The sequence below is a fragment of the Crotalus tigris genome, unplaced genomic scaffold, assembly GCF_016545835.1.
Source record: "Crotalus tigris isolate CLP2741 ecotype Arizona unplaced genomic scaffold, ASM1654583v1 scf7180000024291.2576520, whole genome shotgun sequence".
Taxonomy (NCBI): Eukaryota; Metazoa; Chordata; class Lepidosauria; order Squamata; family Viperidae; genus Crotalus; species Crotalus tigris.
This window is the reverse complement of record NW_024100464.1, coordinates 2,408,193-2,435,150: the sequence shown is the minus strand read 5'-3', so window position 1 is coordinate 2,435,150 and position 26,958 is coordinate 2,408,193. Positions and strand designations below refer to the sequence as shown.

Below are 26,958 nucleotides of genomic sequence, written 5' to 3'. Positions count from 1 at the left end.
GCTCAGTCATAAAGCTTACAACATGGTTTTGAATTAGCCATTGTCTTTCAGCATCACCTATTCACCTAATGTTACCATAAGTGAAGATAAAATGTTGTTTTGGCAGCATGTATATTAAAATTGGAAGGATACAGAGAAGATTATCATGGGCCCTGCACAGGCATGTCACAAAAATTTGTGTGGCATTCCCTATTTCTGAAAGCAGCAGCAACAAATGTGACACAATTTCTGAAAAGAAAAACTATGCTAACAAGCATCAGACCAGGAGACCCAAAATAGAGAATATACTGCAATAGCAAAACTGACAGTGTATCTCCATAATAGAAGTGTAATCATGTTCAAGTAGGAGTGACTCCCTGATGTACAACATATCACATGGCAAGGCAGATTTACACATTTGGAATATGATTTGTTGGTCATAGAGAGAAACCAACAATCATTAATGTTCAGTGTAGAGCATAAAATTTTTTTTTGTTGTTAATTGCGAAGTCGTGTCCCACCCATCGCAACCCCATGGACAACGTTCCTCCAGGTCTTCCTGTCCTCTACCATCTTCTGGAGTCCATTTAAGTTCACACCTACTGCTTCAGTGACTCCATCCAGCCATCTCATTCTCTGTCGTCCCCTTTTTCTATTACCCTCAATCTTTCCCAGCATTAGGCCCTTCTCCAGTGAGTCTTTCCTTCTCATTAGGTGGCCAAAGTATTTGAGTTTCAACTTCAGGATCTGGCCTTCTAAAGAGCAGTCAGGGTTGATCTCTTCTAGGACTGACCGGTTTGAACGCCTTGCAGTCCAAAGGACTCGCAGGAGTCTTCTCCAGCACCATAGTTCAAAGGCCTCAATTCTTTGGTGCTCAGCCTTTCTTATGGTCCAACTTTCACAGCCATACATTGCAACTGGGAAAGCCATGGCCTGGACTATATGCACTTTTGTTGGCAGGGTGATGTCTCTGCTTTTTAGTATGCTGTCTAGATTTGCCATAGCTTTCCTCCCCAGGAGCAAGCGTCTTTTAATTTCTTGGCTGCAGTTCCCATCTGAGGTGATCTTGGAGCCCAGAAAAATAAAATCTGTCACTACCTCCATTTCGTCCCCATCTATTTGCCAGAAATTGAGAGGGCCGGATGCCATGATTTTGGTTTTCTTAATGTTGAGTTTCAAGCCAACTTTTGCACTCTCCTTCTTCACCCGCATCAAGAGGCTATTTAGTTCCTCTTCACTTTCTGCCATTAGAGTGGTATCATCTGCATATCTTAGGTTGTTGATATTTCTCCCGGCAATCTTAATTCCAAATTTTGATTGATCTAGCCCTGCCTTTCTCATGATGTGCTCTGCATATAAGTTAAATAGGCAGGGCGACAGTATACAGCCTTGCCGGACAGTATACAGCCTTGCTGGACAGTATACAGCCTTTCCAATTTTGAACCAATCAGTGGTTCCGTGTCCAGGCTAATCATCAGGGGCATACATAGAAGGATGGAAAGGATGTTACTAGAAAGATTTCTCTCTATACTTTAAAAAAATCTGTATTAGTTATTCTTTTGTTCCATATTATTTTTATCCTAAATTCTGTATTTTATTATTTTAGCAGTAAAATAATTTTAAAAAGAAAATAAAATGAAATACCGTAATCCCTTATACTTCTCATTTTTTTATATGAGTGTTTTTTTAAAGAAAATGTAGATTACAATTTAGAATACTAGCTAGGTAAAAGACAGATCAATTGACAATTTTAAAATTCAGGCTGCTGAAAAGATTGTATAATTTTTGCTATTGATTTTCCTTTGCATTGCATTAAAGTTCCCAGAAACTTTTTGATCTTTTCTTACTAAAATTATTTACTAAATATTGGCTTTATACTATTTTATTAGTATTATTAACTAATTTAGTAATCTCATTAGTTGTAGGATATTGAAATATTATTAATAGGTAGTTTTAATGCTATGCTGTACTGAGATATATATGTGATTCCCAGTAAGAAACTTACAATTTTAAAGGGGTACATTCTAGTTTGAGCATACTAGGTTCTATTTATTGTTTCTTAGAATTTGAAATAATAAGTCAATGGATATAAAGTTATCTTTCTGCCATTAAGGAACATTGGCTAGCTCTAATTAAAGAATAACTGTAAAGTTGAGGTAAATCGTTGAATGATTGCCAATCCCCACTTTCTTCCTGGTTGCTTTCCTCTGCTTCTGTACCTCCTCCATCATTTGAGCCTCTATCACCATTTGTATTTTATGTTCTTAATTCCTTTCTCATTTCTTTACATTTCTTTTAGTACTTCCCTTCTGTTCTATTCAGCTGCAATCCATTTCTATAGTCATATTATTGAGATGCCATTAAGTAATGGAAATTATTTGTGCAGAAATGCACCTTGATAGATAATCAACATTTGCTTAAGCTGCTTGTGTTTTTGTAAATATTATATTACTACTTATTTGTGTCACAATAAAGGTATTTTTTTATTATTCACTTCTGATGTCCACATTCATTCTTGACTCTTCAGTCTTGGATATTTGAGCATATCAAACAAAACAGTCTTTGTTTTGCTTTAGCACAGTGGTTCTCAACCTTTCTAATGCCGTGACCCCATAATACAGTTCCCCATGTTGTGGTGACCCCCAAGTGGGTGTGGCCACCAATAAGAGGGAGTAGGACAGCTAGGGAAAAGGAAAAAAAATGGCAGACAGCGTGGTTTGGCGACTCCCGTGAAATGGTCGTTTGACCCCAAATGGGGTCTCAACCCACAGGTTGAGAACCACTGCTCTAGCAAGATGCATATAAATAAGGGTTGTTGAAGTTATAATGTCACCAGTGTTTCCTATAATAGAGAAAGGCCCCAATTTTTCAAGGAGAAAAAAGCATCTGGAGAGTGAGGAAGGTGCTTGGAAAAGGGGGGCAGACAAATCAGTACAGAATGTTTACTTTATCATATCTTACACTCTGAAGGGGCTTGGCATGTGCCTTCATAATTGCTAAGCCTTTATTACTAGTGCTACCAACTTTATAGCATTTGAATCCTCAGTGCAGTGTTTGCGCACTCAAATGTATCTCCTGACATTGGCTTTGGTAATGGCCAATCTTTGTCCAAAATCTATTTTTTAAAAGGAATTTTTTAAAAATAAATTAAATTAAATGGGAAGAGGGCATGATAGAAAATGGTAGTTTCTAGCACAATTTTTATTTCCAAGAATGCCTCTTGGCCTCACTACACCTTATGGATATTGGCAGAAGATAAAAATGGCAGTTGGAACTATGAAAATCAAGGAAAAAATATGAAAAAGCAGAAAAATGTTTGATGAACTATTTCTAATGTTTTCATTTAAAATTCCACATGCTAAGATATGGAAGAAATACACTGAATAAGAAAATAAATAAGAATGTGCAAAAATGAATAAGGCAAGTTTTTGAAGTTCATAAATATGATAAAGGATAAAAATAGAAACTGCTAGTAAAGTATTTTGAATAATTCAGATTCTGAAAGTGAGATTGATTAGGCTCTATTCCCATGTGGCAAAATATGTATTTAGATGTTGTTCCCATTTTCCCCCATTTTTTCTAATTATTGCATTCTGCAATAATTCTGTTAAACATTGTACAGCCCAAAACACATTGTTCTTTGTTTACTACAACTATGACAGGTTCTCCATTTTTCAGCTGTAATATTTTACCTGTTTCTCCTTCATAGACAAAAATGAAGAGCTACTACATTAATTATACTTCAACAATTGATGTTTCTGTTTTTGTTTCAAACTGAATCATTTGAAAGCAAAGTGAATCAATACATTTGTATTATTGGAATAAATATACTTTTTAATTTTATATACCAGAATAACAGACTTGGAAGTGACCTTGGAGGTCTTCTAATACAACCCCCTGTTCAAGCTGGAGACCTTATACCCTTCAGGACAAGTGGCTTTCCAGTTTCTTCGTAAAAGCCTCCAGTGATGGAGCACCCACAACTTCTGAAGGCAAGCAATTCCGCTGGTTAGTTATTCTCACTGTTAGGAAATTTCTCCTTAGTTCTAGGTTTGTGCACTCTCTCTCTCTCTCTCTCTCTCTCTCTCTCTCTCTCTCTCTCTCTCTCTCTCTCTCTCTCTCTCTCTCTCTCTCTCTCTCTCTCTCTCTCTCTCACACACACACACACACACACACACACAGAGTGTAAGGCAGGGGTGTCAAACTAGCGATCAGCAGGCCGGGTGTATCACGCACAGACCACGCCCATCCCAGCTCCACAAAGGCAAAAAACAGCGCAATGCATCATGATACGTCACATGACACAATTGAGTTTGACACCCGTGGTGTAAGGAATCTTTATTAAGGCTTCCGAGTCTGAACTGGTATTCCCCAACAATTCCCTGTGCCGGCATTAGCTCAACCCCAAGGAGTTCAACAGGTTACTCAAATGAAACCAACACTAGTCCTCGAAGCAAAGGCAAGTCCAGTCCACTAGGCAAAAGCAAGTTCCCAAGGGAAAGGCAAGTTCCAAGACAAAGGCCAGTTCATAGGCAAAGGCAAGACAAGGCAAAGGCAATAGCTGAAGAAACACAAACCGAAGTTCAAGGCAAGAGCACATAGCAAGAAAACAAACACATTGTTCCCAACATCATCTCCATCTGTCTGCTGTCCTAAATAGCCAGCTTCTAGTGCAGCCCATCAAGAGGGGCAAAGCTGCCTTCTCATGAGTAATCTGACTGACTTTTGCTACTTCTGCCTTTTTTCTGACCTACCTGTTCTTGGATCAGGGGCAGAAGGCAGTTTCTCATCGTTGACTGGCTGCAGCTGCATGCTTTCCCCATCTGAAGCCTCAGGGCTGTCCTGTTACATCTGTGCTTCAGCCAAGTCACTCTCAGACAGCTGCTTGGAGCCATTGACCAACTCCCCTCCTGATGTGCCCAGAACTGGTTCATCCTCCTTCAAGCTGACATGTCAGAGCATGCACAGTCTTATTTTGCTGGGATAACTCAGGAGTAAATACAGTAAACAGTAGTCTGTATTAAATGGTGTTTATATTACACTATCTACAAATATCACCAGGAACAAGATACATACATGTGGTGATTCTGCAAACTCTAACACACAGCAGTTATAGCAGGAAATGGACGAGAGAGAACACAGCAACAAAAGTCTTCCCTTTTATACTCAGGCTCTTAAAGGAATACTGACACCTGCTGAGTCATTCCTATTGCATCATCTACCTTATATTACATTACATTATTACATAAGCTGTTTAGCCTTTAAATCATTATCCTGACATGACCTCTGGAGAAGTATCTGGGGAAGTGTCCGGGGAAGTCATTACAATGTTGGATCTCTTCTTGCTTAATTTCCATCAATTGCTTCTTGTCCTGCCTTCTGGTACTTTGGAAAATAGGTTGGTCCCCTCTTCTTTGTAGCAGCCTCTCAAATATTGTCATACAGGTAGTCCTCAACTTACAACAGTTCCTTTAGTGACCATTCAAAGTTACAACAGCACTGAAAAATATGACTTATGACCATTTTTCACAGTTATGACCTTTGCAGCAACCCCATGATCATGTGATCAAAATTCAAATGCTTGGCAGCTGTTTCATATTTATGATCTTTGCTGTGTCCCACCTAGAGCCATGGTGGTGCAATGGTTAGAATGCAGTATTGCAGGCTAACTCTGCCAACTGCCAGCAGTTCGATCCTGACTGGCTTAAGCTTGACACAGCCTTTCATCCTTCTGAGGTTGGTAAAATGATGTCCCAGATTGTTGGGGGCAATATGCTGACTCTGTTAACTGCTTAGTAAAGCACTATGAAGCGGAATATAAGTCTAAGTGCTATTGCTATTGCTATCCCCTTTTGCAACCTTCTCATAAGCAAAGTCAATAGGGAAGCCAAATTTACTTAGCAACTGGTTATTAAATGCAGTGATTCAGTTAACAACTGTGACAAGAAAAGTCATAAAATGAGGTAAAGCTCACTTAATAAATGCTTTACTTAACAACATAAATTTTGGACTCAATTGTGGTTGTAAGTCGCCGACTATCTGTACTGCTACCCCTCCCAAATGCTGCTGTCTCCTCCCTTCCAGGCTGGGGTTGGTCAGATTCCCCCCGTGGGCAGCACTGTGCCGGTCCCCAGCCATCCCTCCTCCTCCATTCTCCTCCTGCAGGCAGACCGTGGCTTACTGAGCCGGGCAGTGCCTCTCCCCGCACCTGTCCTCAGGCAGTTGAGCCAGGGAGCTGCAGCTCTCGCTCCCCTCTGGCCTCCATCTGCCCGAGGCCTGAGCTCAACGTGCCCGGCTGGCCGGCGATGGGCTGGAGAGTGCAGGACGGTGGCAGCTGCCCTAGGATGAGGGGTGGGTTCTCCCAATGTCTGCAGGGGAAGAAGTGGCATGGAGACTTTGCACCCAGTCCAGCCCAACCCCTGCACGGCACAGCAAGCAAGACAGCAGCCCCACATGCATCCAACCCAACTCTCGCAGAGCGCTGTTCTCCTGCCACTTCCCACCCATCCACTGCATGGATTGCGCTGCTGCTGCTGCTTGGAAAAGGCTTCTGCTGCCCAGAATGGGCTTCTGGGATGCTGCAAAAAGGCCTCTGTTTCCCAGAACGGCTGTAGGGTGTGTGAAATTGCTCTGCAGGCATAGATCCAGGCAGCAGAGGCCTTCTCCAAGCTTCTGGAGCCCGTTTCGGGCCACTCGGGTGTCGCAAAATCGCTCTGGAGGCTTACCTGGAGTCATGCTGGAGGCTGCCTCTACCATCCAGCCCTGATCCATCCAGCTCTTGCAGTTACTCCCTGGCTCTCAGTGCAGAGAGAAAGAGAGTGAGAGTGCAGGCGCACATGGAGAGGCGGAGGGGAGCAGCTTGGCCCCATCTCCCTCTGGGGCAATGGCGTACGTGCCCACAGGGATGGCTCTGTGTGTCACCTGTGGCACACGTGCCATAGGTTTGCTACCACTGCACTAGACTGCAACTGATCTTCATATGTTTTAGCCTCCAGCCCCTTAATCGTCTTTGTTGCTGTTCTCTGCACTCTTTCCAGAGTCTTAGGATCTGTTTTATATTCTAGTGACCAAGCATACTTTTAAAAGAGTAGGGATCCTACAACATCTATATTTTGGCATTGATTTTGCTTCTTGATCCATTGGAGAATTACCAAGGAATTCAACCTTCTGTGATCAGTAGAGTCCAGATGCATAGGAGCTATAATTGGCTGGAAATCCTGGGACTTGTAAACCCAACCACATCTGGTGAGCACATGGCTGGAGTCGGCTGATGTAGAAAAAATGGAATTAAGTATTAATTCAGTCTTTCATTATTTAAAAGACAAATGACATATGAAATGTAAAGTACCTTGCAAGAGATACACAAAGTGAGAAAAATTCTCAGAATGTTAATTTCTATCAATATTACAATAGGTACTGACAAATCTTGATGTTTCATGAAACTCATAACAATCAAGATCTCTAATAGGATGTCACCAGCATTTGCATGAAGCAAAGTAAATTGATTATTTAAATAATGTAAAAATATTAAATGTTAATATTAAATATTAAATGTTCTAAATGGCTCAAGGTTTTCTGTAGATGAAATCCATGTCTAAAATTTCTGCCATCCAATTTTCATTCATGCTTCTATAGGTTATCCCTTTCCCAGATTAGGCTCTTCCTTATTGGAGGGCTTCACATTTCTGTCTCTGACATGACATAATGAAAGGTCAGTACAGTATATTAGTCCAATATTGCTTTTTAAATCTCAAATTCTCTTTAGGTTTACTGAGGCTTGCTGAGTAGTTTAGGGAAGGCTGCGAATCCCATTGGTTCCTGGGGGAAACTTTGCACTTCTCTAGAACATATTGATGATTTCATAAGATTATTCTGGTTTTTGTTCAGGTTATGGTAATGAGTCTACTTTGGTCTTGTTTGGTTATGGTCTACATTTGGAAACGGACTTGTGGGAAGCAGTGGTCTGAATGTGACAGTTTCTAATACTTTTGAATATGGCATTCTCAATAACATAGAACAACCCCCAAGAATACTGTTTTGTAGTGATTGCTCTGTTTCATGAGAAGGTATAAAAAAGGAGAATATTTCTCTGCTGGTCTATGTTAACCAATAAGTCTCCATCTTCCCCCCTCTCCTTTTCAATATTTGCATAAAACTGCTGTAATAAGTATTCTGGGCTTTGTAAAGAAGTGCTGCCAATATTCTGGAAGCATTACTTCTCCTTACCATCTATGTCCCAGGAAGTATTTGATTCCCTTCAGTACTGCCTACATTTATAATGGGCTGGATGAAGGAAAAAGAAATTGAAGTTAAACCCAAGTAAGAGGAGATAATATTGGTTGATAGGAAATGAAATGAGCCCAGAGTTCAGATTGTCTAGGTCAGGGGTAGGCAACCCAAAACACTCAAAGAGCCACTTGGACCCGTTTCCCACCGAAAACAAAACACTGGGAGTCGCAAAACCCTTTTGATATCTAAAATGAAGATAACACTGCATATATCCTTTTTTACCTTTAGTGTGTGTGTGTGTGTGTGTGTGTGTGTGTGTGTGTGTGTGTGTGTATAAAATAAAGGTAAAAAAGGATATATGCAGTGTTATCTTCATTTTAGATGTCAAAAGGGTCTCTCTCTCTTTCTGTCTCTCTTTCCTCTCTCTCTTTCTTTTCTTTCTCTTTCCTCTCTTTCTTTCTCTTTCTTCTCTTTCTCTTCTCTTCCTCTTTCCTCTTTCTCTCTTTCCTCTCTCTTTCTCTATCTCTCTCTCTCCTCTTTCTCTTTCCTCTTTCTCTCTTTCCTCTTTCTCTCTTTCCTCTCTTTTTCTTCTTTCTCTTCTTTCTTTCCTCTTTCTTTCTTCTCTCTCTTTTCTCAATCTTTTTTCTTTCCTCTTTTTCTCTCTTTCCTCTCCCCCTCTCTCATTCTTTCTCTCTTTCCTCTTTCTCTCTTTCCTCTCCCTCTTTCTCTTTCTCTCTCTTCCTCTTTCCTCTCTCTCTTTCTCTCCTCTTCTCTCTTTCCTCTCTTTTTCCTCTTTCTCTTTCCTCTCTCTTTCTCTTTCCTTTCTTTCCTCTAACTTTCTCTCTCTCTTTCCTATCTCTTTCTCTGTCTCTCTCTTTTTCTCTTTCCTCTTTTTCTCTTTCCTCTCTTTTTCTCTCTTTCTCTTCCTCTTTCCTCTTTCTTTTTTTAACTTTCTCTCTCATTCCTCTCTTTCCTCTTTCCTCTCTTTCTCTTCTTTCTCTTTCCTCATTCTCTCTTTCTTCTCTCTTTCTCTTTCCTTTCCTCTAACTTTCTCTCTTTCCTATCTCTGTCTCTCTCTTTTTCTCTTTTCTCGTTCTCTCTTTCCTCTCTTCTTCTCTTCCTCTTTCCTCTTTCTCTCTTTTATTTAACTTTCTCTCTTTCCTCTCTTTCTCTTTCCTTTTTCTCTCTTTCCTCTCTTTCTCTTTCCCTCTTTCCTCTCTTTCTCTTTCTCTCTTTCTCTTTCCCTCTTTCCTCTTTTTCTCTTCTCTTTCTTTCCTCTCTCTTTCTTTCTCTCTTTCCTCTCTTTCTCTTTCCTCTCTTTCTCTTTCCTCTCTCTTTCTCTCTCTCTCTCTCTCCCTCTCCCTCCATTTGAGGAGAGAGAGAGAAAAAACGAAAGGCAGACGGTGCCGAACAGGTGGGGAAGGGGAGCAGGACGGGAGGCAGCAGCTCCGGTGGCAGCGGCGGTGGCACAGCAGCAGCCACTGCAGCATCGTGGGGGTCCCCGCAGCCCCCAGCCCAGCTGCCCCATCCTCAGCTGAACGGGTGGGGAGGGGGAGCAGGAGGCAGTGGCATGGCAGCAGCCACTGCAGCATCATCGGGGTCCCCACCACCCCTGGCCCAGCCGCCGCCCACCACCCCTGGACCAGCCACCAGCCCCGCTGTATCCTCAGCCACTTCACCATCACAAGAGGAGGGTGCCAAGGCCAGGTGCACCATGGGTGGCCATGCCAGCAATGGGGAGTGCCACCGCGGGGGTGAGGGGGGTCCTGATCGCCGCCAGCCCCGCCGCCCTCACAGCCCAAGGTGTCCTTCTGCAGCACTGAGGGCGACACTGCCGCCGAAAGTGGCCGAGGAAGGCACAACCAATGGGACTGAGGTGGGGCTGGGTGGCGAAGAGCCCTGCGGCAGCCAGGCGAGCTTAATGCCTGATTGCTGCCTGGCCCAGCCTGGGGAGACATGTGCCTGGCTCAGCTACCCGGGGAGCAATGCCCCCGCCGGCTGCTGCCCTAGCCATGACTGCTGCCCAGCCCGGCCTGGGGAGACATGTGGCCAGCTTGGCTTCCGGGGGTGCGATGCCCCCGCTGGCTGCCGCACCAGCCATGACTGCCGCCCAGTTCGGGGAGACGTGGCTAGCTCAGGGGTGAGGGGGGTCCTGATCGCCACCAGCCCCACCGCCCTCACAGCCCAAGGTGTCCTTCTGCAGCACTGAGGGCAATGGTGGCAGTGGTGGCTTGCCGAAAGTGGCCGAGGAAGGCGCAACTGATGGGACTGAGGTGGGGCCAGGTGGCAGAGAGCCCTGCGCAGCCAGGCAAGTTTCATGCCTGACTGCTGCCCAGCCCAGCTTGGGGAGACATGTGCCTGGCTATGTTACCCAGGGAGTGATGCCCCGGCTGGCCGCCGCCCCAGCCATGACTGCTGCCCAGGCCAGCCTGGGGAGACATGTGGCTGGCTCGGCTTCCTGGGGTGCAATGCCCCCGCTGGCCGCCGCCCCAGCCATGACTGCCGCCCAGCCCAGGGAGACATGTGGTTGGCTCAGCTGCCCAGGGAGTGGCCTGGGGACGGCCCAGGAAGCGATGCCCCAGCTGAGACTGCCGCTTGGAACAAGTAAGCCGGGGGTGCACCACCTGCCCTGCGGCCACTTCGTGGCAGTGCTCCATGGACTCAGAGCCCCCTCCCTCCCCCCACTACTGACTCTCTGTCTCCAGCTCTGCTGCTGCTTGGCCAACGGTCATGCTGGCTGGGCATCAGAGGGACTGCTCTTCCTTGAGGCCGCGGTTTGTGGGAGGGCTGGCCCACTCAGCAGAGGCTCAGGCGGGCTGCTCCCAGTGGGGACCTTGGGGCTTCCCCGCACATGCACCAGCCCGGGAAAGGGACTTCCTGGCCGCCCTTCTCCCAGGGGGTGAGGTACCCAGGCGCAGGGCCAATCAGGAACCCTGTGGGGGGGCAAGTCCACATGAGAGATAGAGGGGGGGGAAGTGCAAGTGCCTCTCTCTTTCCTTGTCTCTCTCTGAAAATGGCGGAGGAGGCTCCGGAGCTGCAGGGGATGGCTCAAAGAGTCGCATGCGGCTTGCCAACCCATGGTCTAGGTGAGTTGTATTCATTCTGAAAAAACATTTCTTCAATCTGCAAAATGATCATTGACCAATAGCTGTCTCTGGATCTCTAGGTCAGAGCTTTTCAACTGGTGGTACACATACGACCAGTGGTACTTTGGCATGTGGCAGGTGGTACGCGACCGTCTTGGAGAAGTGTAGTGGAGGAGGGAGAGGCAGCTGGAACTGCAGGACTGTTGGGGCTTGGCAGAAGCCCCAGGAGTGCCAGCAGGGCTCCAGCTGATTGGCACTTCCAGAAGCAGCATGGAGCTGGAGGTGAACTGGGGGAAAAGGGGGGGAGGAGAGGAGAGGATATAAAAGGAGGTGGTTTTGGTGGGAAAAGGAAAAAAAGACAACAGCGAAAGGGAAGGGGATGGAGAAGAAGCTGTGGAAAGAGAACTCAGGAGGCAGGGAGGAAAAGAGACAGGAAAGAAGCAGCAGCTGTTGCTGGAAGAAAAGGTCCCCTGGTTCGTTTTCTCCAGCCAGGAGAATGCAATCAGCGCTGATGAAATGAAAAGCTGGGAGATGAGCATGTCGGAAAGGAGGTGGGTTTATTTCAGAAGCCTTTGGGTTCCTGGTCAACTGGCAGTTTGAATGGATTACTATAAGGATTTTTATACATTTTTTACAGCATTTTGTAATTCAGAGACTTGGTTTGTGTGCTTTGATTATTAGAATATTTTAGTCTGTTTTACAAAGGCTAGCAATGAGTCTAAAGTTTAAATCCCTTTAAACAAATGTAATTAATTTTACCCTCTTGAGTCTGTCTATGGATTTTAGCAAGTTTTCTTTGTAGGTAAACAGCCTTAATTTAAGGTTATCACTTTTTGCAAATGCCGGAGCCTGTTTGCTACATTGTTTAAACTGAGACACGCCTGAGGCAGCTTAAAGAAAAAAAATGTAGTCAGTGTTTTTTTATTCTTGGAGGCTTTTGTGAGCCTTTCTTGCTTTGGGCTTGATTCCTGTCTCTTTAAGGATAAAATGAAGGGACTGGAGAGGGAGTGCATTCTGACTACACTGTGGAAGGAATGCTCAGAAGGCAGGTAGGAAGAAAAGGAGATGAAGAGAGGAAGAACGGCCGACTAGCTAGCAGCGTCTACAAACTTAGCAACTTTAAGACCTGTGGACTTCAACTCCCAGAATTCTTCAACCAGCCATGATGACTGAGGAATTCTGGGAGTTGAAGTCCACAAGTCTTAAGTGCCAAGTTTGAGGATCCCTGAGCTAGCTGGTAGTGGTGCTTATTAATAATCATGGATAAATTCATCAGTGCAAAGGGAAAGTGATTCAGCAAAGGAACAGCCACCGAAGAAATTAAAACCGGTACTTTTTTTACTTTTTTCTACAGTTTGTAACATTATATTAGATTATAGAATAAAATACAAAAATGCAAAAATGTAAAAACATTTTTTCCTCCCCATACAGTGGGGAGGAAAAAGGTGAAAAAAGTGAGGAGGAGAAGGGAAAAAGAACAGACTTCTTCTGCTGCAGTAGAAGAAAGCATTAACATTGAACCTCAACTTTTTACTTTTCCATAATATTATAAATTAGCCATTTCTATAATAGCAAATGAATCTAATCAGTAACCCCCCCTTTTTTTTAAGTCATCAAGTTTTTGACATCTTGCTAAGCACTGGTGGTACTCAAATATTGTCATGTCCTAAAAGTGGTACAATCTGTGAAAAGGTTGAAAAGCCCTGCTCTAGGTGGCAGTAGCGTCGAGAAGCACTTTTGAAAAATGTTTTAGTTCATTAGTTGGGACTGTTTTACAATCAATCAAATTTGGCTACAATCATTCATACTTTGGTTGCTCATAGTTGGATTATTATAGGAAACTTTATATGGAGGCATTCTTGAAGATCTGAAAGGTTGTGGACTGCTGTGAGTATGTTTGGATAGTTAAGGCAGTCTTCAAGAAAAAAGGAAATTCAGATTTCCTTTCCCTCTTGAAACATCTCTGATGAATATGGCTGTGCAAATCCCTCAATGTGAAAAAAGGTTCATGTATTGCTGCTACATATTGTATAGTGCAGAAATGGTGTTTTAAATCTCATGGAACACATTTCCCAAATCCTATATAAATTAAGCTATGAAAGGCTAACTTTGGGGTTTTCACCTGTCCACTCTAGTCATCATTTTTTCTTCCCTCTCCAACTAATATTTATGAATTCATAGCTATGCCTCTTGCTTTGTTAGGGTACAAGATTTCTTTCTTTATAATTATAGTCATTGTTTTATTTATTTCCAAACAAGGATTAAATTATTTATAAATTTACACTTTTCTGCATTTTAGAGAATTCCTGGTAATATCTACTTTGGTAGTGTTTTCCAAAAGTAAAAAAGAGCACTCTGTTATGTTCTTTATTTTATAACACTATCTGTTTTGGGTTTTTTTTTTAAAAGAAGCTGCTTAAATAAGGATACAGTTAAGATTTACAAGGCCAAAAAGTTCAGAGACTATTTTTTTACTTGCACTAACTACTAAGTTAACAAATATGAGGCTGTGATCTAGACTACACGCTACATGTTACATATATTATCATACTCAAAATAGGACTTAGAAATAACTGGCAATTCTCCTGGGTTCCTACCCCTAGCACCATCATATTTTACATTTATCCTAGATTTGGCTGACGGCAGACGTATTGTGCCATTAGTTTTTAGAATACTTTAGTGGGAGGGAGCCTTTGATTCCTGCTGCACGCAATCTTGGTAACCAACAGTATGCACCAGTTAAAATTCAACAAAAGAGTTGCAGAGTGGAATTTTGCTAGATATGCTTTTCAGCAGTGTCAAACTGAAGCCCTACCAGGTAGGCTAACATCACCCATTTTTCTAACTTCCCCTTCTTCCCTGCCCTGTTGTGAACAAATGCTTTCCATGATTCCATGGAGAGGAGGAAGAAGAAGAAAAAAAACAGAATAAAAATGTTAATTTATTAATCATTGCCTATATAACAGTTCATCTGAAATGCTGTTGCTATGCCAACACCCTGGGAGTTTATTTTCTTAATCCAAGTGAGGAGCTCTAGGTCTCTTGATCGCCTGCTGTGTCATTTGAATATGGTGTTACTGCTTCTGCCTTCAATTCAGGATCTGTTTTGGGGAGAGAGAAAAGGAAGGGTGAAGTGGGGAGAGAGAAAGGAAACTAAACCACCAAAGCAGTCAAATGCAAAGCAGTAAGAGCCTTTCTCAGTACGACTTAGTAAAAATGACACAAATTAATATACTCTACTTAAACCAGACCAAGATTAATGGTTCTCTATCAGAGCTGCTTAGTCTAACTGTCACTCGGCAAGCACGTGTCGGACAAAATCAACACTAATCAACATTTATTCCTCTCTTGCCCTTGGGTCTGGGGAGCGAGAACAGGCTGCAGCATTCTCCCGCTTGTCTCGCCACGCTTTTCACCCTCTATCCAGCCTTGCCATATATCACCCTTTCTTGCTATGCCTCTCCTTTAACGGATCCAAACTCTCAGCTATCAGACAACATTAGAGGCATGATAGATTTTCTGTTTTAATTTACATATATTATATTACAACATAGCAGTTCTTGATTCAGGGGAGACTAGTGTCTCCAATAGCCTCAATGGGAAGATTTCTGCATTAACTTATTACGTTTGGTTAGAATGTGCTTTCAGATAGACTCGCTGTCTCCCGCTCTCTCCCTCTTTCATCCCCTGCTTGCAGGGTGAGATCTTTATATAGATAGATATATAGATCCATAGATCCATAGATATATAGATAGATAGATAGATAGATAGATAGATAGATAGATAGATAGATAGATAGATAGATAGATAGATCCTTATATATTGAAGAGAAGGGCTCTTATATAGGAGGGTTTGGACTGCACCTAGTCTCCTCTTGAAAAGTTGGCTTTTGTGCTAAGGGTCCTGATGGAAGAAGCAGGAGGCACCATGCCTTGGATTCTTCCTTGGGCTGCAGAACCTAATGCTATAACTGGGAGATGCTCAACAGCCTCTGTTTACAGCCAAATTAATTTCAAAGGCTCTTGTACAAGAGAAGCTTAGGGTGAAAGTTTAAGGTAAACGTTTTCACCATATTTATTGATTTACAGTAGACTGATAGTCCATTCAATACAATGTAGGGTTTTTTTTTTAACTGGCTTGATTGATTCATCCTACTGTACTTGCCATAATTTATAATTGGAAAAAATTGTGAGCCAACTGTTCAATCTTTTTTAGTTCCTTATTCTCCTGCTCAGTACAGCCTTCCTCCATACTCAGTCAATCAGAATAGAGCTGGAAGGGACCTTGGAACTCTTCTAGTCCAGTCCCCTGCTCAAGCAGAAGACCCTATATCATTTCAGACAAGTGACTGTCCAGTCTCTTCTTAAAAACCTCCAGCGATGAAGCACCCACAATGTCTGAAGGCAAGCTGTTCTACTAGTTAATTGTCCTCACTGTTAAGAAGTTTCTCCTTAATTCCAGGTTCTCTTTTTGGGTGACTGACTGTTTCTCTGCCTTTTTTGTTTTGTTATTTATAAGTTGAAAGAAACTTCTTTTATTATCTTTGACTTTTGTTGCAAGTCTTTGTTCATTCTGAGCCTTTGATTTTCTGACTTTAACTTTGCAGATTCGGGCTATCTGTTGATATTCTGTCTTAGTTATGTGTCCCTCTTTCCATTTTTTGTACTTATTCTTTTTGTCTTTCAGTTTATCAGAGAGATCTTTCTGCAACCATGCTGGTTTCTTCTTGGATGTCTTGTTTTTTTTAGTGGTATTGTGTTTGATTGGGCTTTATGATTATATTTTTCAGTGTTTCCCATGCTACCTAAGTTATTTTCCCCTTTAGGATCTTTATCCATGAAATTTTGCTTAGGCTCTCTCAAAATCAGCTCTTTTAAAGTTTAAGTCACTGGTTGAATTATATTGTATTGCTTGTGTTTGCATTGTATTGAATTCCAGTATGATGTGGTCACTCTCGCCCAAGATTCCAACAGTTTCAACTCTTTCTATCACTTCTTCTCTATTAGTAAGAATTAGGTCTGGTATAGCTTTTCTTCTAGTTCCCTCCTCTACCTTTTGGATGACAAAGTTGTCAGTTAAGTTGTTTAGGAATCTGTTCGATCTTCCACTTGCTGCAGAGTTTGTCTCCCAGTTGATATCAGGGTAGTTAAAGTCTCCCATTACTACTGTGGTATGTTTCCCACATGCTTTTGTTAATTGATTAGCAAAGAGCTCATCTCTTTCTTCTGCTTGGTTGGGTGGCCTGTAGTATATGCCTATGGCAATGTCATTCTTTTTTACTTTTATATTGACCCATATGGATTGTAGGAGGTTTTCATCCTTGGTTTTGTGTATTTCTGTAGAGATGTACTGATTGTTTATAGTATAATTCCACATCCTCTTTTGTTAGATTTATTTCTTTTTAATATTTTGTATCTTTCCATCAGTATATTCCAGTCATGAGTTTCATCCCACCAGGTTTCAGTAATAGGAACTTTATCATATCTGCCTTCATGTACTAATACTTCAAGTTCACCCTGTTTGTTCCCTCAACTTTGAGCATTAGTATATAGGCATTTGAGTTCTTTATTGGTCTTGGATATGTTTCTTGTATCTTCTTCTTTGTAACTGGGATTTCTATTCTTTCCATCACTCTCTATGTCATTATGTTTTTTTAATTTCTTTTTTCTCTTTACTCCCTCCTTATATTATTGGTTATCTAGTGGTTTTTACTTGGAATTAGGTTCTATAGGTCATGAAGTTTGGCCCCCTTCCCCCCTCATTTTTTGTTTAAAGCCATTTTGATAAGATGAGCCAGTTGTTTTCTGAATATATTTTTTCTAGTTCTTGTGAGGTGCAGTCCACCTCTTGCCAGTAGCCCTTCTTCTAGGTAATGCAGACCTAGGTCTAGGAAGCTGAAGTTCTGTTGACGACACCAGTTTTTAAGCCAGTGGTTCATTTCTAAAATCCTTTGCTCCCTCATTGGATGTTGACCTTTGTGATAAAAATACCACTTCTAAGCCTAATTCTTTAACTTTCTTCCCTAGCTATTCATAAACTCTTATTATTGACTATATACCTCCCTAGACTGACTGACTGGTCTGCAGACTATAGTTTCTCCCTAAGAACTGAATCTCCTATCACCTAGGGAAGTCTGGAATACTTTTTGTCCTGTCACAGGAAGAAATGGGTTGTACCTCTTTTTTAGAAACTGTTGATGTTGACTCTTTTGTGTTGACTCTTTTGTGAGGCTATGAAAGTGATTGTTCAGTTCCAGAAGGGCTTCATTGGAGTGGGCTAGGGAAGATAGTAGGGACTTTGCTCTTGATTGTTTTATCCTAAGAATGTTTCCATCGGTCTTGCTCTTTAGGTATATATGTAGGCTTGTTTTTAAAATTAGAATTAGAATATTTAAAATATATTTTAAAAATATAGAAAGTAATATAAGTGTAATAAATAAATGAAATTAATTTGGATTGCTGCTGAATGGATAGTTCCCGACGATCTAAACAGGTCCTGATCTGCACAGATCTGATGCATGAATGGATAAACAAAATAAAAAAGGAACTCATAGACATTTTTAAAATGTACACCAGAGCGTAAGACTTAGATCATTCTGGCAGTTTCTAATAACTTTATTACTTTATTGTAGGTGCCCTTACATTTTTTTAAATTTACTCATGAATAGCAATAGTTTGTGATTAAATTACTGATGTCAGTTGACCAACTGGTTCTTACTACATAAATTGCAGCATATTTCAAGAAGTGCATCCTTCCCTTACAAGGCCCGGCTTTAGCTGTCCCTGTCTGAATTACAATGAAGGGGAAAGCATTGTGATAGATATTTTTCACCCAAGACTTATACCAACTTTGTTAGAGAGATCAGGTTAGACCCACCATTTCTTAGCTCTGCACAAAAAAAAAAAAAAAAAAAAAATCCAGCAGACCTATACACCATTTTTAATTATGCTTTTGCTGCCATTTAGTCTCTTATCTGTAATTTCTTTAGACTTTTTCTATGGTTTTACTGCATTGTACTTTTGTTCTTTTTATTGTCATATATTTGATTGAAATTGAAAGCTGATTTAAGCATATTTTCTAGAAAACGGTTGTATAATTTTTAACAAAGATATCAAAGTACTTTTCAAAACATTTCCTTGTTGAAGTTAAGGTTTGGTAGAAGCTGATTATTCTTCACCAGATTGTGAAGTTGTTTCTAAATTGTCATGGAATGCCTTGTTAGGATTTGCTCAAGATAGTATATAAAACCAAAACCAGCATTTTGTAAAACAATAACAAGGATTTTATCTTAACAGCAAAAAAGGAATCACTAGTAAATGATTTTGAGAAAACATTTTATTTCCTGTAAATGCTGTTAAAGGCTGGGCTAAAATGAGGCTCCTTTTGTCCCCTCCCCATTCATCTATCAAGAATTTTAAACGGGAAAATAGTGGCTACTTTGGGAAGGTATTTGGGGAAGCTGATTCAGGAAGGCAGCAGCTTACTAAGCACATCTCCTTTCTCCCACTGATAAAGGTAATGTTATAGGTCTGGGTGCTAAAGGGTACTTTTTGCAACTTAGAAAACATTATGGACAATCTCCTAAAATGGATGTTTAAATGGGCTTTCCTATTCATAGTATAGGAATTATGGGAGAGTCAATTAATGATAGAGTGCTGATTGTCAGGAGTGAACCACCAGACTCACACATGCAGAGTTCAAGCTAACTATATGTTATATTAGTTAAGGCTCCAAGGAACTTTGGTGGGGAGGGTGCAGAGACTCCAGGAAGGACTGCACTGGGTCTTTCCTCCCTGCCAAGCTGGGTGCTTTGCAATACTGATTTTGCAATGTGTGGTCTGCCCCCTGTTCTATCCCCTTCAGAAATGTTCTCCTTGTTTACTTCTCTCTCTCTCTCTCTCTCTCTCTCTCTCTCTCTCTCTCTCTCTCTCTCTCTCTCTCTCTCTCTCCCTCTCCCTCTCTCTGTGTTCGTGTGATCCATCCCCATCAGCTTAACATATAAAAATAATAAAACTGGGATAGAACCCCAAAAGACAGGGTCTTCTGGAAAGACCTATAGCTAGCTCCCTCTGCCATCCATGGAGATGTTTTCTCAGTCACTCTAATGTAAAGGTTTGGGAAAGAACCATGTTTTAATGCATTGTTTTTAAAAGCTAGTAAGGTGGGAGCCATTGAAATTGGGGGCAGGTGCTGTGATAGAGAAGGCCTGTCTCCCAGATCCTCTTAAATAGCATTGCTAAATGGCAGGACAAGCCAAGAGCCAACCCTGCCAGATTTTATTGGGTAGGCAATAACCAGGAGAGGCAAGCAGTCCTTCAAATAATTAGGTATTATGCTACATAGCCCTTTCAAGGTGACAACTGGCATCTTAAATTGTACTTGAAAGCCCATTTTTATCCAGAGCTGCTCATGGAGCAGGGGTGTTGCATAGGCATATATGGTGGCCCATACACCACTACTTGTGCAATTGCATTCTGTACCAGCTGTACCTCCAAAATGCTTTAAGGGCATCTTGTGCAGAGCTCATTACAGTAGTCTATCTGTGAGGTGAACAAGGTGATGTAGCAATAAGAAGGGCTTCTCAATCCAGGAAGGTTTCTGGGGAGCTAGACACAGTTTGAAATCCCTGAGCTGCAAATTTCTAAGAAGTTTTATGGTGGAGTTATAGCATTTTTGGAAATAAAGGTGATGCAGGAAACTGCCTTTGCTTTGTAAGCATGCCACCTTCCCATTTTAACTATATAGTACAAACAGATATTTAATGGGGGAAAAAACACTTGATGGCGGCAGATGTCAAGGGAAGTATCTGTGGGTATGTTAACATCCCTGTGTGCCAAATTGAGTTCCTCGAGAAATGCACTACCTATTCTGCAAGATTAAGGGAAAGATTTATTGAATTCTCTCCCTCTAAGAACTAGTTCTTTATTATTATTATCGATCATCGCACAGTCAGCCAGATGTTCAGACTGGATTTGGCATTTTGTCTACCTATCGAGTCCTTACCCAGGACCTGGGATAGGCAGATGTTTGATGGTATTACAGATATCGTCGCAGGATGGAAGCAGTTCCTAATAAGGCTGCTTTTTGCAATTGACTAATAGCGAATTTGTCAATGCCAATGGTGTTCAAGTGGTGCTCCAGTTGTTTTGGGATTGCACCCAAGGAGCCTATGACTATTGGTACTACCCTTGCTTGCTTTTGCCACAGTCTTTCTATTTCTATTTGTAGGTCTTTGTATTTTGTTATCTTCTCCAGTTCTTTCTCTTCTATTCTGCTGTCTCCAGGCACTGCCACGTCCACTATCCAGACTTTTTTGTCTTTCTTATCGACAATTGTTAAGTCTGGGGTGTTATGTTGCAGGTGCTTGTCTGTTTGAATTCTGAAGTCCCAGAGCAGTTTAATTTTATCATTTTCTATGACTTTCTCTATTTTATGATCCCACCAGTTTTTGCTTACAGGCAAATGATATTTTTTGCAGATCTTCCAATGCACCATTGTTGCTACTTTGTCATGCCGCTGCTTGTAATCAGTCTGTGCAATCTTCTTGCAACAGCTTACCAAGTGGTCCACTGTTTCTTCAGCTTCTTTGCATAGGCGGCACTTACTGTCTGTTGCTGTCTTCTCAATTTTGACTTTATATGCATTTGTCCTTAAGGCTTGGTCTTGTGCAGCCAGAATTAGTCCCTCGGTCTCTTTCTTCAATTTTCCTGCTCTTAGCCATTGCCAGGTTTTATTATTATCTGCTTTCCCAGCTATTTTTTTCATGTATTGGCCATGTAGTGCTTTGTCTTCCCATGCCTCTATTCTGTTCTTCATTTGGTCTTTCTTGTAGGCCAGTTTGGTCTCTCCAGTAGTTAGTAAGCCTTCCTGATATACTAATTTCAGTGCATCTTCATCATTGTTCTTCAGATATTCTTCCAAAGCCATTTTTTCTTCTTCAACCATCTGATGTACTTGTAGCATTCCACGCCCACCTATTTGCCTTGGTAGATAAAGTCTATCAATGTCACTGCGTGGATGAAGGGCATGATTCATTGTCATTATTTTTCTGGTCTGCCTATCCATTGCTTTTAGTTCTGCTTGCGTCCAGTCCACTATTCCAGCTGTGTACCTAATGACTGGGATTGCCCATGTGTTGATTGCCTTTATGGTATTTCCTCCATTGAGTTTGGATTTTAAGATCTTCTTCACTCTCTTGATGTATTCACCTCTAATCTTTTTCTTGACTTCAGTGTGCTTGATGTTGTCAGCTTGAAGGATACCCAAGTATTTGTAGTACTCTTCCTCATCCAGACTCTTAATGTTATTTTCGTGGGGCATCTTGATTCCTTCAGTTTTCATTATTTTTCCTTGTTTGATAGTAAGTATGGCACATTTGTCCAAGCCAAACTCCATTACAATATCTTGGCTATATATACGGACAGTGTTGAGCAGCGATTCTATTTCAGATGATGTTTTTCCATACAGCTTCAGATCATCCATATAAAGGAGGTGGGATAGTCTGGCAGATGTTTTTGATGTTTGATAGCCATGTCCTGAGTTATTCAGTATTGTTGACAGAGGAAACAGTGCAATAACAAATAGTAATGGTGATAATGAATCTCCTTGAAATATTCCTCTCTTGATATTAACCTCTCCCAGCCTCTCACCATTGATCTGCAACTGTGTCTTCCATTGTGCCATCGATCTTTGCACAAATTTTCTGATGTTTCTACTGACTCCTGTTATTTCTAGGCACTTTATTATCCAATCATGTGGCAGAGAGTCAAATGCCTTTTTGTAGTCAATCCATGCCACATTCAGGTTGGTCTTCCTTCTCTTGCAGTTTTCCAAGATCATTTTGTCTATTAGGAGTTGATCTTTTGTTCCTCTGCTATTGGGGCGGTTTCCTTTCTGCTCAGGTGGAAAGAGATTGTTTTCAACTAGATGCTGTTGCACTGCATCAGCTACTACACCAGTTAGTAATTTGAAAGTTGTTGGTAAGCAGGTAATTGGCCTGTAGTTACCTGGTGTTGCCCCTTTTGCTGGATTTTTCATTATTAGGTAGGTTTTCCCAGTTGTTAGCCACTTTTCAATTTCTCCTCCTTGTAGTATATTGTTGAACTGCTTGGCAATGAGTGGGTGTATAACAGTTAGATGTTTCAACCAAAACCCATGCAGTTCATCTTCACCTGGTGCTGACCAATTTTTGATTTTCTTTGCTCTTTTTTCTACCATTTTTGTTGTTATTACTAGTTCTTTCATTTCAACTTCTGTTTTATTTGCATCCACCTCTTTTAACCAAGCCGCATCCTTGTTGTATTTCTTTGGGTTATCCCATATCTGCTTCCAGAACTGCACTGTTTCTTCCTTGTCAGGTACTGACTGATTCCTTGCAGTTTCTCCATTGATGGATTGGTAGAAACGTTTCTGATTGGATTGAAATTGGAGGTTCTGCCTATAGTTTGCAATTCGAGCTTCATATCTACTGATTTTCCTGGCTATAGCTGTTATTTGTTGCTTTATTATTTCCAGTGCTTCCTTGATCTTCCTTGTTTCTAAGTGGTATTTCTTGATTAGGTATTCTTTGGTCTTCTTGTTCTTCAGCTTCTTTTCTTTCATCTGTTCTAGCTTGCTTGCATGTGATCTTAACTTGCTGATCTTATTTTCTAGTCTAACCTTCCATTTTTCTGGTGCACTGTTTGTTTGTTTTTCTTCTTTGTTGATTTTGTATCCCAGGTATGCTGTTATAACTGCAGCTGTGCTGTACATTAGTTGGTTTGTTTTTTGCAATGAATTGGTGCTTATACTTGATATTGCAGTATTTGCATCTTTTAATGCTTGTGCTAGCTGTTTCTTTGGAACAAGCTTCAATGCAGGTAGCCTTATTCTGTTGTTTTTGTGCTGTTCTAGATGCTCAGTTATTCTTTGTTTCAATTCTTTTATTTCTTTAGTTAGAGGGTTTTGTTCTTCCTGAGGAAGAGGTGCCTGGTTTCCAAATGAGAACAGTTGTATATCTCTGCTAGATTCCTTCACTGCCAACTCCCCCTGGTTTGCCTCTACATTCTGAATTACTTCTGGTAAGGGTTTGATTTCTTTGCCCTGGGTAAACCTTTGCAGTTCGTCCAATTCTGTTTCTGTGAATACTTTATTTCGTGTTATAAATCGGCGTTGATCTGCTAGTCTCTGTTCTGTTATTTCTGATTCTGGATGTTGTTCTTTCCAGAACTGGTGCATTCGTTTTAGATATCCTCTTCTTGTTGGACTTGATCTGTAGTAACAGATCATTATTTCTTTGTTTTCCATCACTGTGTATCTGCGACGGGTAAACACCTTTTCTTCCAGTAGTTCTGCAGCTGCTGGCCCTGGTTGCTCAGCCAACAGTCCTGAGTCCTGTAACCCATTTTTCACCAGATATCCAGGAACTCCAATATCTAGTGCGGACCTTGTTAACCCGGGCGACGTCCGAGCCGGTATGGCATTCTGAAATTTACGTCTCACCATATTTTTTATGGGAGAGACACTCTTTGTCTGACTCCTCTGATGAGACCTGTCCAGTATGGTTGAACCTCTGGCATAGCTCTCATCTTCCTCAGAGTACACAAGCCCCACAACCACGTCAAGGTAGTGCCTCACTGGGGGTTGTTATTATTATTATTATTATTATTATTATTATTATTATTATCATTATCATTATCATTATCGATCATCGCACAGTCAGCCAGATGTTCAGACTGGATTTGGCATTTTGTCTACCTATCGAGTCCGTACCAAGGACCTGGGATAGGCAGATGTGGATGTTTGATGTTATTACAGATATCGTTACAGGATGGAGGCGGTTCCTAGTAAGGCCACATTTTGCAATTGACTAATGGCGAATCTGTCAATGCCAATAGTGTTCAAGTAGTTTTGGGTTTGCACCCAAGGCACTATTACTATTGGTACTACCCTTGCTTGCTTTTGCCACAGTCTTTCTATTTCTATTTGTAGGTCTTTATGTTTTGTTATCTTTCCAGTTCTTTCTCTATTCTGCTGTCTCCAGGCACTGCCAGGTCCACTATCCAGACTTTTTTGTCTTTCTTATCAACAATTGTTAAGTCCGGGGTGTTATGTTGCAGGTGCTTGTCTATTTGAATTCTGAAGTCCCAGAGCAGTTTAATTTTATCATTTTCTATGACTTTCTCTATTTTATGATCCTACCAGTTCTTGCTTACAGGCAAATGATATTTCTTGCAGATCTTCTAATGCACCATTTTTGCTACTTTGTCATGCCACTGCTTGTAGTCAGTCTTCTTGCAGCAGCTTACCAGGTGGTCCACTGTTTCTTCAGCTTCTTTGCATAGGCGGCACTTACTATTTGTTGCTGTCTTCTCAATTTTGACTTTATATGCATTTGTCCTTAAGGCTTGGTCTTGTGCAGCCAGAATTAGTCCCTCAGTCTCTTTCTTCAATTTTCCTGCTCTTAGCCATTGCCAGGTCTTGTTATTATCTGCTTTCCCAGCTATTTTTTTAACGTATTGGCCATATAGTGCTTTGTCTTCCCATGCCTCTATTCTGTTCTTCATTTGGTCTTTCTTGTAGGCCAGTTTGGTCTCTTCAGTAGTCAGTAAGCCTTCCTGATATACTAATTTCAGTGCATCCTCATTATTGTTCTTCAGATATTCTTCCAAAGCCATTTTTTCTTCTTCAACCATCTGATGTACTTGTAGCATTTGACGCCCACCTATTTGCCTTGGTAGATAAAGTCTGTCAATGTCACTGTATTATTATTATTATTATTATTATTATTATTATTATTATTCTCAATCATCGCACAGTCAGCCAGATGTTCAGACTGGATTTGGCATTTTGTCTACCTATCGAGTCCTTACCCAGGACCTGGGATAGGCAGATGTAGATGTTTGATGGTATTACAGGTATCGTCGCAGGATGGAAGCAGTTCCTAGTAAGGCCACCTTTTGCAATTGACTAATAGCGAATTTGTCAATGCCAATGGTGTTCAAGTGGTGCTCCATTGTTTTGGGATTGCACCCAAGGAGCCTATGACTATTGGTACTACCCTTGCTTGCTTTTGCCACAGTCTTTCTATTTCTATTTGTAGGTCTTTGTATTTTGTTATCTTCTCCAGTTCTTTCTGGATATAATAATATAATAATAATAATATAATAATAATAATAATAATAATAATTATTATTATTATTATTATTATTATTATTATTATTACTATTATACTGTTTAGGGCCAAATTGGCTCAATCAGATCACTTTAATCCAGATCTAGTCATTACAAAGGCATCCTTAGTACAAGTTGGATTCCATGACACAGAATGTATGCTTTGTGTATTAACTGATCTTACCAGATGAATTCATAGTAGGGAGACGAGTTTTGTTTTAAGCATAGATATTAGAAAATGTAAGAGTGGGAAAATCTGATTTAGTAGAGATTGTGGTCCCTCTGATAAATTAACTGTCTTAATTTTTTGTTAGTGGCTGAAAGAAGATGGCAGTGACTAAAAGAGTTGTAAGTGCTTCTTTTGAAATACAAATAAAATGAAAAATATTAACCACTTAATCAATTTTAGAATATTAGAATCTGGTAGCCACACCAGAAATATTCTCAGTCCCCTGAGAACATTTACTTTATCATGATATGTTTCAAGTTCTCATAACTGAAAATGAATTTCTATAGACCAGAAACTAGAACTGGAGTTGTAAAATACAGTAAAAGAATTACTTGTCTGATCTTATCGAAGGAAGCCAGTAAGGGCAGTTACACAAACAAAAAAGGGTGCAGCTGAATGAATAGGAGCTGAATCTGCTCAGCCATCTGCTTAGGTCACAATGGTATGTATATATGACATCTACTTCTGAATGTGCTTAGAGACTAAACATTGTATTTTGTGTTGCTAATGGAAGACTCTGGCTTTTAAAGGAAACATTTTCAGCTTTTTGAAAATTGTCTAAAAGGACAGACTTTCTTTGAGAATATTGTGGGTTTGCCATATGCTTTTAAGTAGATCCTATATGGAAGAATGGTGAGCACATTTGTTTGTCTTGTGAATTTATTCATACTTCAAGAACTTATACAATAACCCCTCAGCATACATAAGTTGGCTATATACAAAACTGGGCATCCATAGGACATTTTCTTATATTAGTTTGCCTTGTGCAGTCCCCAAATCCAAGTATCCTCAAGGTTGTTTTTTCTTTTCAGAATTGTGTGGCCTGATACCCTTTGAAATCAAGATGGCCCTCAAGTATTTGTTAGAAAGGAAGAGATCTGTGAAAAGTATTGATTATTATGATGATCTAGGAAGAAAAAAACCCTCAAAGAGCTGGACAAGTTGTTCTATTTCTTGCTTGTTAGGTGGAAACAAATCTGCAATTCATACAATTATTATTAAAAAAAATGGGGAAGCTGTAAGAATGAACGTAAAAGTAGAACAGCAGTGTTGTGTCCTGGGCCTGATGAGGAAACTCAGCAGGCCCAGAATTGTTGCAAATGGTCCCAGGCATTCTAAAAGTTGCCTGGGACCAGACAGAGCAGCGCCAGCCTTGTGTGCATGAGCAAAGTGCAAAGAAAGAAGAACTCTTATTGGTTCACTCTGTCTGGGTTTCAAGCCCTATAAAAAGGTCTGCGTTCCTTTTGCTTTTTGCTTGGCGTTGGAGAAGGAGAATAAAGCATT

The 26,958-nt window shown here is 41.0% G+C and overlaps 1 protein-coding gene and 1 non-coding gene across 8 annotated transcripts in view; both read left to right on the top strand.

The window, feature by feature from the left end:
- The window catches only part of PBX1 (PBX homeobox 1), a 579,370-nt gene that overhangs the window by 91,668 nt on the left and 460,744 nt on the right, over window positions 1-26,958 (top strand). The gene's annotated exons all lie outside the window — the stretch shown is intronic.
- Window positions 92-197, top strand: LOC120299326. The gene has a single exon (XR_005554388.1). It is a non-coding gene; the product is annotated as a U6 spliceosomal RNA (small nuclear RNA).